The sequence below is a fragment of the Mustela erminea genome, chromosome 13, assembly GCF_009829155.1.
Source record: "Mustela erminea isolate mMusErm1 chromosome 13, mMusErm1.Pri, whole genome shotgun sequence".
NCBI lineage: Eukaryota > Metazoa > Chordata > Mammalia > Carnivora > Mustelidae > Mustela > Mustela erminea.
Window position 1 is genome coordinate 37279896 of NC_045626.1, and position 17169 is coordinate 37297064.

At 42.0% G+C, this 17169-nt stretch overlaps 1 protein-coding gene across 27 annotated transcripts in view; it reads right to left on the bottom strand.

Moving 5' to 3' along the window:
• DTNA (dystrobrevin alpha) overlaps positions 1–17169 on the bottom strand; it is a 356301-nt gene that overhangs the window by 95470 nt on the left and 243662 nt on the right. The window lies entirely within an intron of this gene.

A 17169-nucleotide genomic window follows, 5' to 3' on the forward strand; every position in this document is an offset into this window, starting at 1 on the left:
GATGACCTCGCATGACAGACAGGGTGCTAGGTACAAAAGGGGATTAGGAGATGGTTTGTGAAGAGGCCAGAGGAACAAGATAAGGCCGGAGGAGCCCTGTAGCTCTGGCAGGTATTTGGGTCTTTATGCTGAAAGTATGAAGACACGGGTTTTAAATAGAGTGACATGCTCAGAAATGCAGCTTAAAGATGTCATTTCAGACTGTAAGGGAAGAGAGTAATTGACATGGACAGGCGTGCAGGGCAGAAGTGGCTGGAGCCTGCTGCTGTGGTCCCAGGAAAGATGGTGGTATTATTTCTTTTTCTTTTTTTTTCTTTCTTTTTATTTTTTTAAAATATTTTATTTACTTATTTGTCAGAGAGAGAGAGTGCACAGGCAGACAGAGGTAGTGGCAGAGGGTGAAGCAGGCTCCCTGCTGAGAAAGGAGCCTGATGTGGGATTCGATCCCAGGACACCGGGATCATGACCTGAACCGAAGGCAGCCACTTAACTGACTGAGTCACCCAGGCGTCCTGTAAAGATGGTGGTATTATTTCTTAAAAGATTCATTTATTTATTTTAGAAGGGAAGAGGAGAGGCAGAGGGAGAGGGATGGAGATACTCTCTAGCAGACTCCCTACTGAGCATGGGGCCCAACCCAGGGCTGGATTCCCTGACCCTGAGATCATGACCCAAGCCAAGACCAAGAGTCGAATGAATGACTGAGCGACCTGCCCCCCCCCCGCCCGCCCACCCCGGGCTGCTGGCATTTTTGCAGAGGCGTGGCAGTGCACAAAAAAAGCCGTGATCATGCACATTACACTTACTTATCTTCCAAGAGTGGCAGAAGGCAGATTTTGTAATCACAAAGATTGAGGTTTCACTCCTGGCTCCCCTGATAACTGTGGGCATGTTATTTCTCCCCTATACGTTATTATTTCCTTTTTAGAAATAAGGAGAGGAATCCCAACCAGAGAGAGTTGTAGTGAGGAGAAAGGAAAAAGTATAGACAAGTGCTAACCACAGAGTTGGCACTTAGGTGCTCAATGAATGATAGCTGTTAGTGTTACAATAATTAAACACCTTCGATTTACAGTCATACTTTCTTCTTACTAATTTATAAGATCTGTGACTCCAAACATAAGCTTCAGCACAGTCCCCCCCCAATTCACATGCAACTTTGCACATGTGTTATGTAGGCGCTCTATAAGAAGCTTAAACTACATCCCAGCCATAAAAGTGGATCCTATTCAGTCTGTCATGAATTCTGAGTTGGTGGGGTTTAAACTGATTTGGCCACAGTTGATCAGTAGAGGGGGGTGAGGAAAGCCTTCTTCCACAGAGACTTCTTGGAAACTTTCACTGGTAACCACTATGGGAGCTGCAGAACTGTGCAAGTTCCTGGACAGTACGTTCGACCAACTTCTACAGACCTTGGGCAAATCACTTAACATCCTTAAGCTTCAGTTTCCACATCTGTAAAGTGGGGACAATAAGAGTTGCTCCAGAAAAACAACAAAAAACAGCTGCTCCGCTGCAGGGTTATTGAGGGGATCAAATGAGATAATCCATATAAAGCATTTCACATGGCGCTTAGTGAATAAGTTATTAAATAATTACTTAACATCCATTCATTATTTTTGAAAGAGTATGACAAGCTTTTTGCTTAATGAAACAGGAACACTAAGAAATGTGCTAAGTTGAGAGTCATAAGGAAGCTATTAGGAAGTCTGTTTGGAAAGTCTGACAGTTGTATAAACATGTTGTTTACTCTTGAGCCATCAAGTCGTTTTAGAAAATGAAGACATTTATGTTGTGCAGTGATGACTGTGCACCACTAGATGGCACTGTGCACACTTTACTAAATATCCATCAAGCTTTAACTGTCAATCGTAAGCACCTATTAGGCACAGTCCTAGGAAGTGGGGTTTCCTCATCCATATTACTGCATACATTTTATATTAATATACTAGATAAAGCAACAGTTTTATAATAAAATTATTTGGCTAACATTGGCCGTATCAAATATAAACATGTATTTTTAAAAGTGGTATTTAGTATTTCACAGAATCTTAAAAATAGTATTAGTATAAATTTTGGACATTAGTAATGCCTAACAGCTTGTATTCATGAATAAATGAAAATAGACACAGCTTTAATAGTTTGTCTTCAGTCCAGGCAATCTTGGGTAGGAAAGGGCTAAGTCAGAGGCTGAGGTGTGGTATATTTGCATGAGGGTAGAGAAGAATTTGCTGTTCTCAAGTGCTGTTTCTTATCTGTTTGCTGATGTTACCTTATTTTAATAGGAAATGAACTCTTTAGGTCACAGCACTGACTTAAATTCAAATACCTCTGGGAAAAGTGCAAAAATACCAAACTCATTTATACCTAGAAAGGAATGAACTGAGGTCATAAACTTGATCGGAAGTAGGAGAAGTATATAAATAGGGTAAATATGGAAGAGAGGGCAGAGAAAGGACAGGAATATCAAGAGACAACCTCAGGAGTTAGTCTATGTCATTATTTAGTCCAGGACCAGGCTTTCCCGGACCACATTGTCATAGAGATTGGGTCCAGGTCAGTGAATCTAAGGAAAAAAAAAAAAAAATTTTTTTTTTTTTTAAAGCACTTAGGAAAAAAAGAAAGAAAGAAAGAAAGAAAGAAAAGCCTAAGCAAGAAAGAAAGAAAAAAAAAAAAGCCTAAGCACTTGGAAATCTCAAAATTCCCAAGCCTACTTTCTACTACTTACCAATTCCAAAATTTAGGAAGTGGGAAAGGCTTTCCACAAAGCTCTCCAGGTGATTCTGACAATCTTATAAAACTTTAGAAGGATTTCAGAGGGCTTGCAGCTGGGGAAGGTCAGTAAACAATTATAGTGACTTTTTAACTCCGGTCATTTTGGAGTGGTGGTTTTTCACCGTGGCCGCAGGCTGGAAAGCCCTACAGGTTATAGAACAGCTCCCTGGGGCTGCTGCTCTTGCACTGCACTCAGAGCCACAAGGCACTAGGCTTGTTAGAAATGCACAATCACAGGCCCCCAACCCGATCAGAAGAATCAGAATCTGCATTTTAACAACATTCCCAGGTAGTTTAAGAATGACAAACAGGCTGGAACTCAGTGGTTCTCTGTCCTTGGCAACAAGAGAGGCTGCTATTTTCTTCTTCTTCTTTTTTTTTTTTTATTAAGATTTAATTTATTTGGGACACCTGGGTGGCTCAATTGGTTAAGCATCTGCCTTCAGCTCCGGTCAGCATCCCAGGGTCTTGGGATTGAGTCCCGTGTGGGGCTCCTTGCTCAGTAGGGAGTCTTTTTCTCCCTCTGCCTGCTGCTTTCCCTGCTTGTGCGCTCTTTCTCTCTCTCTGACAAATAAATAACTAAAACCTAAAAAAAAAAAAAATTTCATTTATTTGAGCGAGCATGTGCACACATGCGTGCACGAGAATGAGAGCAAAAGCAGAGTGAGGGAGAGCATATGAGGGGTGGGGTGAGTAGGGACGGAGAGAGAGGGAGAAGCAGACTCCCTAGGGATCATGACTGGGAGAAAAGTAATTTGCATTAGGTTGGGAATTGAACATAAACTGTTGGTATGCCACTGGGAATATCCTTTAGCGTGCAGATGGGGCGTGGATGTGTGTGCACACTCATGCATACACCCTGTCAACCCCCATCTACTCTGGCCACCCAGGCTTAAAGTGATGGTGACTGTTGTTCGCGGCTTGCTTAGGACAAGTTTTCCAGTCTCTGATATACACAGGTAAAAGTAGGGAGAATTCTGATGCTGACTTACTCATCCAATCCCACTACAAAGGAGCTAGGTTGTTTCTCCAGAAAAGTTGTCCAGATCTTCCCTCCCTAGATCCAGGTTCCCTGATTTCAGGAAAATTCCCAGCATGAATTGCCCATTGTAGAGCAATTCGGTAGAGCATGAGAACCACGTGCAGGTGGTATTTCTGATTCCTTTATACTGCACGTCTGATGCGCCAAATTGTGTTCCTTTACACAGTGGATTATTAAACTTTGTTTGCAGGCTTATAGGAAAGTTATTAATGGAGAGTCATTCTTTCAGTTTTCCAATAAAGTTCTGGTGCCCTTAGCACTAAAAGATGAGCACACATAGAAGCATTGTCTTTTTCCTGTGCCAGCTCTCAAAAGCAAAGTTTCACTCATTATTCTAAGTTTCAAGTAGACTTTAGGTAAGAATGCTTTCAGGGAGCTTCCCATGTGGGTCAGACTGCCACGTGCGTAGCGTGTGAGGAGGTGGGGGAGAAGAACCTACTTCCTTGTGAGTTTCAGGAACAACTCCAGGTTCCTCTTTAAGCTCATTACCTTGCCAGCGCACTAACTTGCTTTTCTTAACCTTCCATACCAGAGGCTAACAACTTCATTTTATTCACTGAAGAAGTACTTATCAGCCCTTATTATGTCACAGCCCTCTTCTGGCTTCTAGAATTAGTGTGAACAAGACAGGTCCCTGAAGACACAGACTCACAGGTGGAAGAGGACTGTGGGATCTAGTGAACAAAGGCGTCAAGTATACAACAAGTCTAGCTTCTCTTCCAGAGAAAAATGGGCTCAGAGATCATAGACTTGGATTCAGGTGTTTCTTCATTTGTACAACAGGAATAATAATATCCAACTTTCCTATCTTACAGGTGTTCTGGGAAACAACAAAAATCACATGGAGAACACTTAGTAAACTCTAAAGCACCATATGCATTTTAGGCATTGTTCTTATTTTTGAGAGAAGACAGGCATTAACATTTACTGTCATATTCAGATAAGACTATAATCTCCCAATTTTTTGTTCTACTCTGTCAGTGATAAAGATTTCTGCCCCTTCATACAAGCTTTCTTCTACAATTTCAGGTTGGTTTTCCTCTTTTTTTTTTTTTTTCTCTTAAAGATTTTTATTTATTTACTTGACAGAGACAGAGAGATCACAAGTAGTCAGAGAGGCAGGCAGAGAGAGAGGAGGAAGCAGGCTCCCTGCTGAGCAGAGAGCCCGATGCAGGACTCGATCCCAGGACCCCGAGATCATGACCCGAGCCGAAGGCAGAGGCTTTAACCCACTGAGCCACACCGGTGCCCCAGGTTGGTTTTCCTCTTACCAGGTGTGACGACGTTATAAATCCAGCGAGACTGTATCACAGCAATGAGTTTAGCTCACGGTCAGATCAAACACTTATCTCGAAATTCAGAGAATGTCAGCTCATGAGAAGAAAAGAATATTTCAGCGTGTCACTAACTTACCCTACACGTATTGCATGTACAAGCATTAACCTACAGAAGAAAATTGCCGTGTACGTACAGAACTGGGAATGGAAGCATATTTTCAAAAGAAATGAAACCCAGCCAATAATTTTAAAGATTCTACAATATATGGTGTTTCATGTTAGAGGGGACTAGACCAAAGATGAGAACCTGGCCAGGAAAGAGGTTGTAATTCCCATGGGGAAAGACCTGTTCAGATGGCCTAGCTAAAGATCAAGCTGAGACACTATGTCATCGAAAGCCCATATCCTTTAAGCAGATTAAAAAACAAAACAAAGCAAAAAACCCCCCAGAAACCCCAAAACTACTGGAGCTGAAAATACAGAGATGCTATTGCAGGCTGGAAACTTTGGGAAGGTTCAAAGGAGGAGGTGGTAGGGCTCAAGCTGGTTCCTGAATCACAGCAGGATCAGGATGGTGGGGGTGGATACTCCAGGAAGAAGATGATCTAGTGACTGATAGCAGAGAGCAACTAATGAAGAAGGGGCAACCACATCTTCTACTAACTTGTTGGGGCTAGCAGAGTTTGCTTACTGGGTGTACCAGAAAGCAGGGTCTGTAACTTTGTAACCTTTCCTTATTGGCCATTATTTGACAATTCTCTGATTTTTCAGTAATCAAATAGAGAGATGGAGAATTTGCTTCCCATCAAGTTTAACACTAAATTTCATTTTCAAAATACCGTGAGAGTTAATTCCATCTTGGTCTACAGCCAACCAGTCCAGTGGTGAGAATCAAAAGTGGTCTTTGGAGCAATGAGCAGGTCTCAAACTGTGGCCTCTGATTCCAATAGTTCTGAGGTTTGGTCAGGGGATCCCCGGTGTCCCCTGCTCCCTGGGTGATTTTGAAAAGCAAGGATGTTTGAGAACCACGGCTGTGGAGCATGACTTAAAGAGATGAGAGAAAAGGAGAACAGGAAATTGATGCTCATTTGAGCTGTTGGAATTTATTTAAAAGATATCACAAGAATCCTGGGAACAAGGATTGTGGTCAAGAAAGCCATGTGCAAATTGTCTAGTTGTTAAGATTTTCTCAAATAAATAATTTATTTTTATGCCCTCATGCAGGCTTTTGAGCATGACAAAACAGTGTTTAAAAAGCTCTTAGGGAAGAGAAATTCAGTTAAGTGGTATGCTTTGCTAGGGTCAAGAAATGCATTTTGATGTGATTACACTGAAGAGATTAGCCACATGGACCGAAAACTGAGTTGGGAAAGAAAATGTTAAGAAAATACAATTTTTGTATTTGATTTCCATTCATGAGCCATGAGATATATCTTTCAATATATGAATCGAAACAACATCCAAATAACTCACCAAATTATTTTATGCTTCTGAATTCAACACTCCTTTGCACCTACATTATATACCTTTATCACCAAGACCGCTCTCTGTGCTAAGGATCCTTGGAGAGAAGCATCATAGCTTACAAAGATGATATTTTAGTTTCACTTTAATTTCCTGGGTAAGATGCATGATGGAAGAGAGCTTCAGGAAAAGGTCTACAACATATTTTTGGCATAAAATCAAGTAGGGTATCAGGCCAGTCCTCAGAGGCCCTGACAGTACATCTATTGTCCATTAGGAAAAAAGTATTCAGTTTTCCTTAAATTGTGTTTGTAGACTGGCATCATTATTCAAAATGAGGTATAGTAATTGTTGGCTCAATAGCTGTCATACCGTAAATTAAATTGAGCTGAATTCAATTGAACAAGCATTTATTAAGCCTATTATTTTCCAAGGTTTTGTACCAATGATTATAAAAATAATAAGAGAAGGTAAGTGAAAAGAAAGATCTGAACAATAACTAATTTCTCACTGCCAGTGTTTAACTTTGCTCGGAATGTATTTAATAGCTTCAGAAGCAAGAGGATCGTGTATCTTACCTTCCTTCTGGGTAGTCATTTTAGCCTTCACTAGACAGTTTGTATAGGCTTCTTCAATATGCCTTTAGCATTCCCTACGTTCTAGTGCTCTAATTTGGGCTTTTACTGCCTTCTACATAGATTTTTTTTTTTAAGATTTTATTTATTCATGAGAAACAGAGAGAGAAAAGGCGGAGGGTCGAGGGAGAAGCAGACTCCCTGTGGAGCAGGGATCCCAGCACCCTGGGATCATGACCTGAGCTAAAGGCAGATGCTTAACTGACTGAGCCACCCAGGTGCCCAATGGATGGTAGTGGTGGGATTCGAACCCACACCCCAAAAGAGACTGCAGCCTTAATCCAGTGCCTTAGGCTAGTCGGCCATGCTACCTGCCAAGCCTATTCGACATAGATTTTTATAGTAACCTTTCTTACTCATCTCTAGTTCCTGCTCTCTTCCATCTGTCCTAAGAAGTGGTGTAAGTCCCATACCATTCTCCATCACCTATTGAGTAAAACCCAATTTTCTAAGCTTGAAAACCAATGTTTGGACTCTAGTCTCCTTACCTTATTTATTTATTTGTTTGTTTGTTTTTAAATATTTATTTATTTGAGAGAGAGAGAGAGAGAGATCACGAGAGTGAGTTGGGGGAGGGAAAGAGGGAGAGAATCTTCAAGCAGACTCCCTGCTGAGTGCAGAATGGACCTGGGGGTGGACTCGGTGCTGGAATTCACAACCCATGAGATCATGACGAGGGCAAAACCAAGAGTCGGAAACCTACGGAGCCACCCAGGGACCAGTCCAGTCCCCCAATCTCTGACCTCATCTGCTACTCACCTCCAGCTTTTTCCAAGAATCTTATGCCCCAGCCACATTGGGCTTCTTATTCCAGAATACACATTTGGCCTTCTTTCACGATTTATTTTACTCTTTAGCAAATACACTCTTCAGTTAACTGTCTTTCAAGGGTATTACCCTCATGTATGCCCGAGGAAGTTCTGATACCTTCAAGTGGAATTACGCTCTCCCGTTTGTTGCTCCCAGACTTCATGTATGAGATCATTTACGACACTCTGCATTTCTCAGAGTTACTAAGGGTCGAATTGTTCCCTCCACTTGTTTTTGATAAGCTCTTGACTGAACTTCAGAGGAGAGGAGGGTCTCTGAAATGATGAACTAAATTTTATGGTTGCGATCATGTGTGTTTGGAGGGAAAGGATCTGTGATTTTCCTCAAGATTCTCTCAAAGATTCATGTGAGAAAGAACCACAGCATGAAATTATAACTAACTTGAAGATGTGTACTATGTCCTGTTCATCTCTGTACTTCTCATAGCTACTTGCATATGCCTTGTTCAAACTGGGTGCTCACCAGTGCCTGGTGAATGGAGTACGGTAGAGGGCCTACTGTTTGCCAGTCACGACATATGATCTCTCGAAGATTCGGAGAGCTCAGTGAGACTCACGGAGCATGGCTTCCCGCAGTACTTTCATTATTCCTTAAACACTAGGACTTGAGCAGATGGCCAGAACCCTAGATGCCAGAGGCAGCATTTCAAGAAAAAGAGCAACCATGGGGCTGGTAACCGTTGAGAAACTGCTTTCCACTTTTCCTTTACAGCTGTTGCTTTCAGGGACGCTGCACCACGTGCCAATCTGGCCCTGATCAACACTGATGGACAAAGTACATGGGGTCCCTGAAGAACAGATAAGCAGCAGTCGTGGGGAAGTGTCCCTTTTTCCTCCACTCACTCTGTACCATTTATGTATAATTAATTGTCTTTCTGCAATAAGAGTAAAAAAACGGGATAGACATGAAAATGCATTTCATTCACCCATTCAGAAAATAGTTATGACTCAGTTTCCTAGTACGTAGGAAAATTGTTTGGGAGATAGGTTAGTGTTTGGGTGAAGCAGTCTCTAGAGGGCTAATTGGCAGATTATCTGCAGTATCTTAAGTGAGGTTAAGAATACGAGAAGTGTATCTTCTGTAAGAAAAAAAAATTAAAAGGCAGTAGAAAACACCGATGAGGAAATGTCTAACACAGAAAGCCAAGGTGCACAGGAGGCAATGTTTCAGACCCCTGTTTGGTACCTTTTCAAAATCTTGGCTCCGCCCCTTGCTCCAGCCCCTGAGGGAATGACGGGCAAGGAGTAGACTTCGACTGATCTGCTCCACACAGCTGCCACCAGAGAGCACTTGCCTCAGACTCTTGCTCCAAACCTCTGATGCCCCAGCACTAAGGCCAGGGACCCACCTCACACCTACACAAATGCAACCCAGACATACGGGGGTGGTAGGGAGGGAGGAGCAGCTAGATTAGGACTTCCTCCTTGTGGCCCCTGGGTGGAAAGTTCTGGAGCCTTTTGGGAGGTTCCTTAGAAGTTTCTGCACTGTTGGTTTTCCTCCCTTGTTCCACTTCTGCTCTGGAATGGCAAAGGAGGGAGTTCCACAGAAGCCTTGTGTGGAGTCTGCTTCCTGGGAAACATGGGCTCAAGCACGGATTCTAACCAAGTCCCCATCTATCACTGGTTGAGCCCATTCAGAGTAACAAATGAGGAGAAAATGATGATTATGACCATGTTCAAAACAGATTCTAATTCTGTATGGTCAAATTAACTCTTCCTCAATATAATAGTATCACAGTCTTATATCAGCAATGTTGAATTTGGAAATTAAAATGTATACTTGATTTTACATTAGAGTGTATTATCTTTGAGAAACTAAGTTTCTCAAGGCTGATGCATTATTAGCTTTGTAACAGGCTCGTGGTCCATGTGTTTGACAGACATCGCCGAACAGGCTCTCTTTTTACCATAGCATTTGGCTAATATTTAGAGGTTAGAAGTTGAGTTCTCAATTATATGATTTGATCTGGTGTTTATTCAGGAGAAGCCATTTAAGATCTCTTGTGCTATGTTCTCCTCATCTAGAATAAACAGAATTTTACAATTCCTGATAAAAAAAGGAGGTAAAACAGAAGTCCTAGCCGAACATCACGAATGATTAAAAACAGCTAAATAATTTGTTTCAATAGCTACAGATACATTTGATGTCTTTAACTGCCATACTTATAAGTACTTTTTTTTTTCTTCAGAAAGTGGCAGTTTGCTCAGGGGACTTGACAGGCTAGATATAAGCTGATATAGCAAAGTTTTAGAGTGTTTTCTACTATTTGATAGTCACAAAACCAGAAGCTTTATAATAAATAGAACATACAACTAGATTGTAAACTTGAGGTTATTCTAATACTAAATTTGAACACTATGTAATATTATCACTTCCCTGCCGCCCCCGCATGGTCTGGAGTAATGCTTGGCATGCAGCAAACCTTGGTCCATATTCGTTGAATAAAAAAATAAACGAGTGGCTGCTGGTAACGTGAACAAAATGTCAAGAAAGTCTCCTTGATTTAGTCCTCATGGGTCACAGGGGTGGTTCTGTGGGAGCGGCCATCTTTCCTTCCCCTTCCTTCTGACTGTCTTCCATTTCCTCTTAGTGTTTGCCAGAGCCCCACGACCCCAGGAGCCAGGCTGTAGGACAGCACCCTCTGGGTGTCCCTTCACTGCTCAGCTCAGCGGCTCTGTCCAGCAGGTTCCCAGGAACACAGCTTGGCAGACCACTAAGGGAAGGCCACTGAATCTTACTTGCTAGATGGTGCAGGGAAGCTTGAAAGGATGCCTCTGGACATGTCACTCTTAACTAGTGGGCGGGGGCTTTTAAACATGAGGTTCTTTCCTAAACTGTGAGCGTAGAAGTATTCAGTGGTCCCAGCTCCGTGCTCTAATGCAGAAGCAGGAGGAAGGGAAGGAAGCTGATGGCTGTTCCCTCCAGACACCCAGAAACGACTACAGGCACTGGTTCAGTTCATAGGTTGCGCAGTGGCTGAAGACTGGGAAGACGGAGCTCCTAGCCGTCTCTAAAAATAAAAGCTCTCACAAGAAAACAAAGCTCTGAATCTTTAAGATCTTAAAAATAGAAGCAATGAAAGGGAAGACGCAGCTCTAATTAAGCCTGTATCACAAGCACCAGAACCTTAACAGTATAGATTTGTTCTATCAGAAGTTCGCTCTGATGAAGGGGAAACAGTTTTGCCGCAGGTCCAGACAGAGTTTTCTGCTGGTCCAGGAGGAGGTTTTCTGCTGCCACATTATAAGGCATCTTGAATGGGTTTACGTTCTGCTGCTACCACCAACTTCCCCACAGGGAGTTTTTAAGGAACGTTGGATTCTAGCGCAATGCCTTTCTCTTTAGTCTAAACAAGTGTCTAGAATGATCCAACATCAGGAGTGAAAATATGTATCAAAATCACTTGGAGCACAGATAATTATGCTCCAAGCCTTTGCCATCTGCCACTTATTTCCCTAACTGAACATTCCTGCTCTTCCTTTTGACTCCTTGACAGGAAAGAGTCCTATCTCTCTCCTTCAGACACATCTCTTTTGGGGGGATCTGTTTCTGTCACCTGAGTATTTCCTTTAAACTTCATTTTTTCACCCAAGGCTCTCTATGTCATTACCTGGAAAACAGAAAAGTCAATGATGCTGAGCAATGTGGTAGGCAGAGTTCTAAGATGCCCTTCACACCTGCCCAACCCTCAAGATTTCTGGTCTTCAGTGTTGATATACCTTCTCCACTGCTGAATCAAACACTTTAGTGTTTTAATTTAGGTACTTCAGTAAAGGGATTTTACAGATGTAATTAAGGTATCAAGTCAGTTGACCTTAAGATAAGGAAATTTTCTGGGTGAACCTGACCTCACATAAGTCCTTTCATTTTTTTTTTTTTTTAGAAGACTTTATTGAGAAAGAGAGGGAGAGAGCAAGCACACAAGTGAGGTGAGCGGCAGAGGGAGAAGCAGACTCCCTGCTGAGCAGGGAGCCCGACTCGGGGCTTTATCCAGTGACTCGATCCCAGGACTCTGGGATCATGACTTTAGCTTAAGGCAGATGCTTAACTGACTGAGCCACCCAGTGCCCCTGCATAACTCTTTTAAAAGTTTTCTCTGGCTGATCACGGAGGAGGAGGAAGTCAGAGAGACCCAGTGTGCCTGGTACGGAAGGAGAAGCAAACATCTAGAGGGCCATGTGGCAAGGAATGCAGGTAGCTTGTAGGAACTAGGAGTAGTCGCCAGCTGACTGTCAGCAAGGAATGGAGACCTTAACCCTTCAACCATAAGGAAATGAGTTCTGACAATAGCCAGTTCACTCAGAAGAGAACCGTGAACCCCAGATGAGAACCACAGACACTGGGAGACCCTAGGCTGAGAATCCAGTCATGCTGTGTTTGGCTTCTGACCTACAGAAACTACAAGAGAGTAAATGTGTGTTGTTTTAAGTGGCTAAGTGTGTTATGTAATGATAGAAACGGATACAGGCAGCCCAAAATCCACATACTTAAAAATATGGCAAAGAGGAGGAATATGCTGGTAATCAACTTGAATAAAATTGAATGGGATATTAGTATTTATTTCAGAAAAAACATACCTGGAGTGCCTGGATGGCTCACTCAGTTAAGCATCTGTCTTCTGCTCAGGTCATGATCCTGGGGTCCTGGGATCAAACCCCGAGTTGGGCTCCCTGCTCACTGGGGAGTCTGCTTCTCCCTCTCTCTACCCCTCCTCCCTGCTCATGTTCATTCTCTCTTTCTCTCAAGATAAAGAAATAAAATCTCAAAAAGAAAAAAGAAAAAAGAGAAAACAAACAAACAAAAAACCCCCACATATTTAAAGGCTATTCCTGAAGGTATACTACTAATCACTTGGCTGGTGAAAAATGAATCTAGTGGATCCTATTCATTCACTCATAAAAGAATATTCCTTCTGGACCCACGACATATCTAACATTCACATGAGTTAATTTCACAGTGACAGAGAAGCCATTAGGTGAAGAGGTTCTGCATTTTCTTTTCTTCTAGAAATCCTGAATGAAGTTTAGAGTTATTAAGTCAAAGCACGTGTTCTAACTTTATAAGTGGATGAGGAATACTTGTATTTCGTTTATTAGAGGGAAATGTTTGAGAAACTGAAATTTCAGATATAAATATATACCTTTCCTCCTCTTTTCCTTTTAAGCAAAATTTTAACTAAATTTTAGTTGATACGACTGACAGAAAATTCAGGCTGTGAGCAGAAGAACTAAAAGAAGGTGCCTCCCTACTTTTGCTCCCCTTATTAAACAGGAGAGATTTGAGATTTCTGATTTATTTCTCTTGTTCCCTTTTATTGTTCATGAACTTAAGGCTGCATTCCATTGACTCCAAAGTAATTTCTGGGAAAAGATCTGCTGACATTACAGGGTATCTGGATCATTAACCATGTCAGTGCTGACCGAGGAGATAATGTTCTGGCAGAAAATAGTTATTTGTTTAAAACAAAGCTGAGATGTTGTCATTGCACACATTCTTATAGATGGTGTATAGCTTATTTTTGTGTAAAGTTCTCAGGAAACCTCGAAGCTAAAGAAAATGCTATCGATTAGAAAGCAGAGTTAGAAATATTGTGTGTATTATCCCCTTTCTGTCCTATTCCTCCTAGAAAATAAAATTGACAACTTGGTGTCCCCTAATTTTTAGGGTCATCCATCCTTTTGTTCCATTAGGGAATGTGCTAGTCATGGCACGGGGAGGGAGGTTAGGCCAGGGTACAAAAATGAACGGTAAGGGGAAGACGCTGACTTGACAAATGAATCCCATGGAGAAAAGTTGAAGGAATCAAGTGTCTTTTGTCTGAAAAAAAGAAAAGATGGTGTGTCACAGTTTTTCTTTTATAACAGAGGTTGGTGAATGTCTTTTTCGTGTTTGGAGAGTGAGGCACTACCAGATTACATAGTAATATTATGTAGATATTATGCTGGCATATATATAATGAGAGAGAAAACAAATTTATACACTTTTCTGATGAAATTAAAATATAATAATGGAAGGAATTTTTTTTCAATACCTGTTTACCAATGAGAAGATTAGAATTTGCGGGGGAAGGACAGCATTTGCTTAACTGGGACTGTAAGTAATGTTCCCTATTTTAAAATCGTTGCAAATAGTCATCTGTAAAAACTCCTATTTTACAGTCTATACAAAAGTAAGTGCTGAGCTGCATTCAGTGCACAGGCCACAGTTTTCTGGCCTCTTCTGTGGAGTGTTTTCGACCCTCAGAAGCAGTTACTCTCAGCATTCATTGGGAATTGCATTAGAGGGAAGGAACATGAATGCCAGTGATAGGAATCAGTACTCTGTACAGGAAACCATAAAGACAGTAGGCAAGGGCTGTGGGGACAGAAATACGGGGAATTAACTAACCCTTCTGATGTCTGAACTCAGATAAAAAAAACAAATCTTTTAAAAGTCTATATACTCCATGCTATATCCAGATAATATTTTTTTTTCTAGGTGATGACTTGACAAGTATTAGTTTTTAATGTTTTCTCCCCTCTACTATATAGTTTTTAAGCTTAGTTTTGTTAATACCCAACATCAATCTTACCTGTAAATAAGGTCTGGACCTAAAAATAACCTGTTCTCTTAAGGTCCATCGATTTCTATGAAGTAAATGCTATGTAAGAATTTCAATAAAGCAATGCACTTACAAATACACTGCCTGGATTTTTAAAAAAAATTTCTCTTACTGTAGAGTAAAACTCCAGTATAAGGTACCATATGTATGGTGTATTAAGTTTCACTGCAGAAAAAAATGACCTTCCCCTAATACGGGGTGTACGTTCAACATTGACTAATATTATGTCCCATAAACACCAGTGTCCTAGTTATCTGAAAAAGTAGGCTCTGCCTTTAAGATAAAACAGTCTCAGCTGTGTTAGCATTTTGCAAGCTCCCTGACATCACAACTGTTAGATTTGTTGTCAGGGAGAAAAACTCAGCAAACACATATCATACTTGCATTTAACACTTTTGCTCAAGGTAGAAACAATTTTAAAAAGCAACTTTATTTTAGCAGAGCATTGAAAACCTGCTTGTTAGTCTTCCTTTTTTTTTTTTAAGATTTTTTTTTTTTTTTAATTTATTTGACAGACAGAGATCACAAGTAGGCAGAGAGGCAGGCAGAGAGAGAGGAGGAAGCAGGCTCCCTGCTGAGCAGAGAGCCCGACACGGGGCTCGATCCCAGGACCCTGAGATCATGACCCGAGCCGAAGGCAGAGGCTTTAACCCACTGAGCCACCCAGGCGCCCGCTTGTTTCTCTTCCTTAAGCTTTACTTTTGTATAGTTTGTAGAGAATGTAATATTTTCCTACACTTGATCTTAGCCAACAGGCTAAGAAGGGATTTTCCTCATCCTCAAATAGATGAAGTTTGTCGGGTGTAACACTTTTCTGTGTAATGTCCGCTAATACTCTAAGAATCATGCTAGATGCCTTCTTCTCTAGGAAACTCCTCTTACCGGCCCTCATGCCCACATAGGGCCCAGCCTCCTTGTTCTCCCACAACACCATGCCCCCATTCCTACCATTACACTTCCATACTGTGTTAGGAGCCTGTTTAAAATTCCATCCAGGCTAACCCAGTTAGACTTTGTGCAGCTTTAAGGCAGAGATCGTATCTTATTCACCTCGCTCTACCCCAGGCACCTAAGCACAGTGCCAAACACACAGTAGGAGCTCGTTATAAGCTTTCTAAATTAAAAGGTGAGTGAATGGATGCACTGAGGGACAACTAGATGAGTATGAAAGTTCTAGTTTCCCCAGGGATGGACTGGCACGGTTTTCCAAGGAGGTCAGCATGACTCCTTGCCTAGTCAGGGTGACCACCACATGATTCTGGATGTAGGCTAAGGATCAAGAGCAGAGAAGAACAGGAAGAGGAAAAGGAGACCCCCAAGAATGAGAAGGGGCCATTCCCTGGGAGCAGGAGGAATGGGAGGTGGCCCAGGGTTGCTGGAGATAGGGCCTTTGAAATGCTCTCCCCTTCCCTCCCAGGCTTCCCTTTCTTTATTGTTTATTTACCTTTTGGATCATCCCTATTGTTTTGTAACATTTTTTTTTTTTTTAAACAATTCCCTCTCTCTGCTGAAAGGCCGGGAGGAGGAAGCTCTGCTTGGCAAAGCTCTATGGGATGAGAACCCCCTTCCCTGCTCTTTCTCTTCCCCCTTCATTCTCAGGGCCACTGAGTGGTGATGAGCAGACACAGGAGGATCCTGTCACTTTTTCATCGCTGAAGACATGGAGACCTTTCCTTTCGTTTAAATATAGGTGGTAGGGTTGAGGAGGGTAGAAAAGCCTTTCTTTGGTGGGAGCCTCTTCCTTGTCCTTTAATACCAGTGCTCGAAAGTCCTTTTATAGACTCCTCAGTGCCCAGGGCTGCAAGTACATTCACAGATTCCTTCCCGCATCTATAGTGCTCTTCTCATTGTCTCCTCCCCAACTTTTTTTTTTTTTGGTTGGATTTAGTTTTCTGTAAGGAGTCAAACATGTCTTTGATTATCTGGCCAACCTGTGTTTACCCCCTTCTCCTGCCCCAAACTTCAGCCCCATTTCCAGCCACTGAAGCTGAGGAAGAAGCTCTATAAGAGCAAGTGAAGACTATCTGCTTGCCCATCCCCCCAGTCAGGATTTGGGGAGGCTGGGGAAGAAGCTCTATATGAGCAAGTGAAGACTAGCTGCCTGCCCATCCCCCCCCAGTCAGAATTTGGGGAGCCTGGGGCAGGGTCCCAGGGAACGTCTGCTGGAGACTCTGGGAGGTAGAGGTATGGACATGCCTGGTTTCCACACTGACCACGTCTAAGCCCTCTGCCACTCATGCAAAAACTACGTGTTTGTCCTCAGGAGAACATTCTGGTTCTCATTTTTCTAATCCATCCGATACTAATTAGAAAATGAGAATACTTATTCATTTTTACAGCAGTCAGTTTTCAAAAAGAAAAGAGTAAGTTCCTAGACACGAACTATGAGGCAATTTTTCTCTCCAGAGAATGACGAGAGCAGTGAAGCAGCAGACGACGCTAACGGTTCGCTGGGATTAGTGATCTCGTGGCTGCCGACATTTTAAAATTTGGGAACATGTCGAAGCAAGTCTCTTTGCTTCTTCGAGTATTATTGCCTCTTTT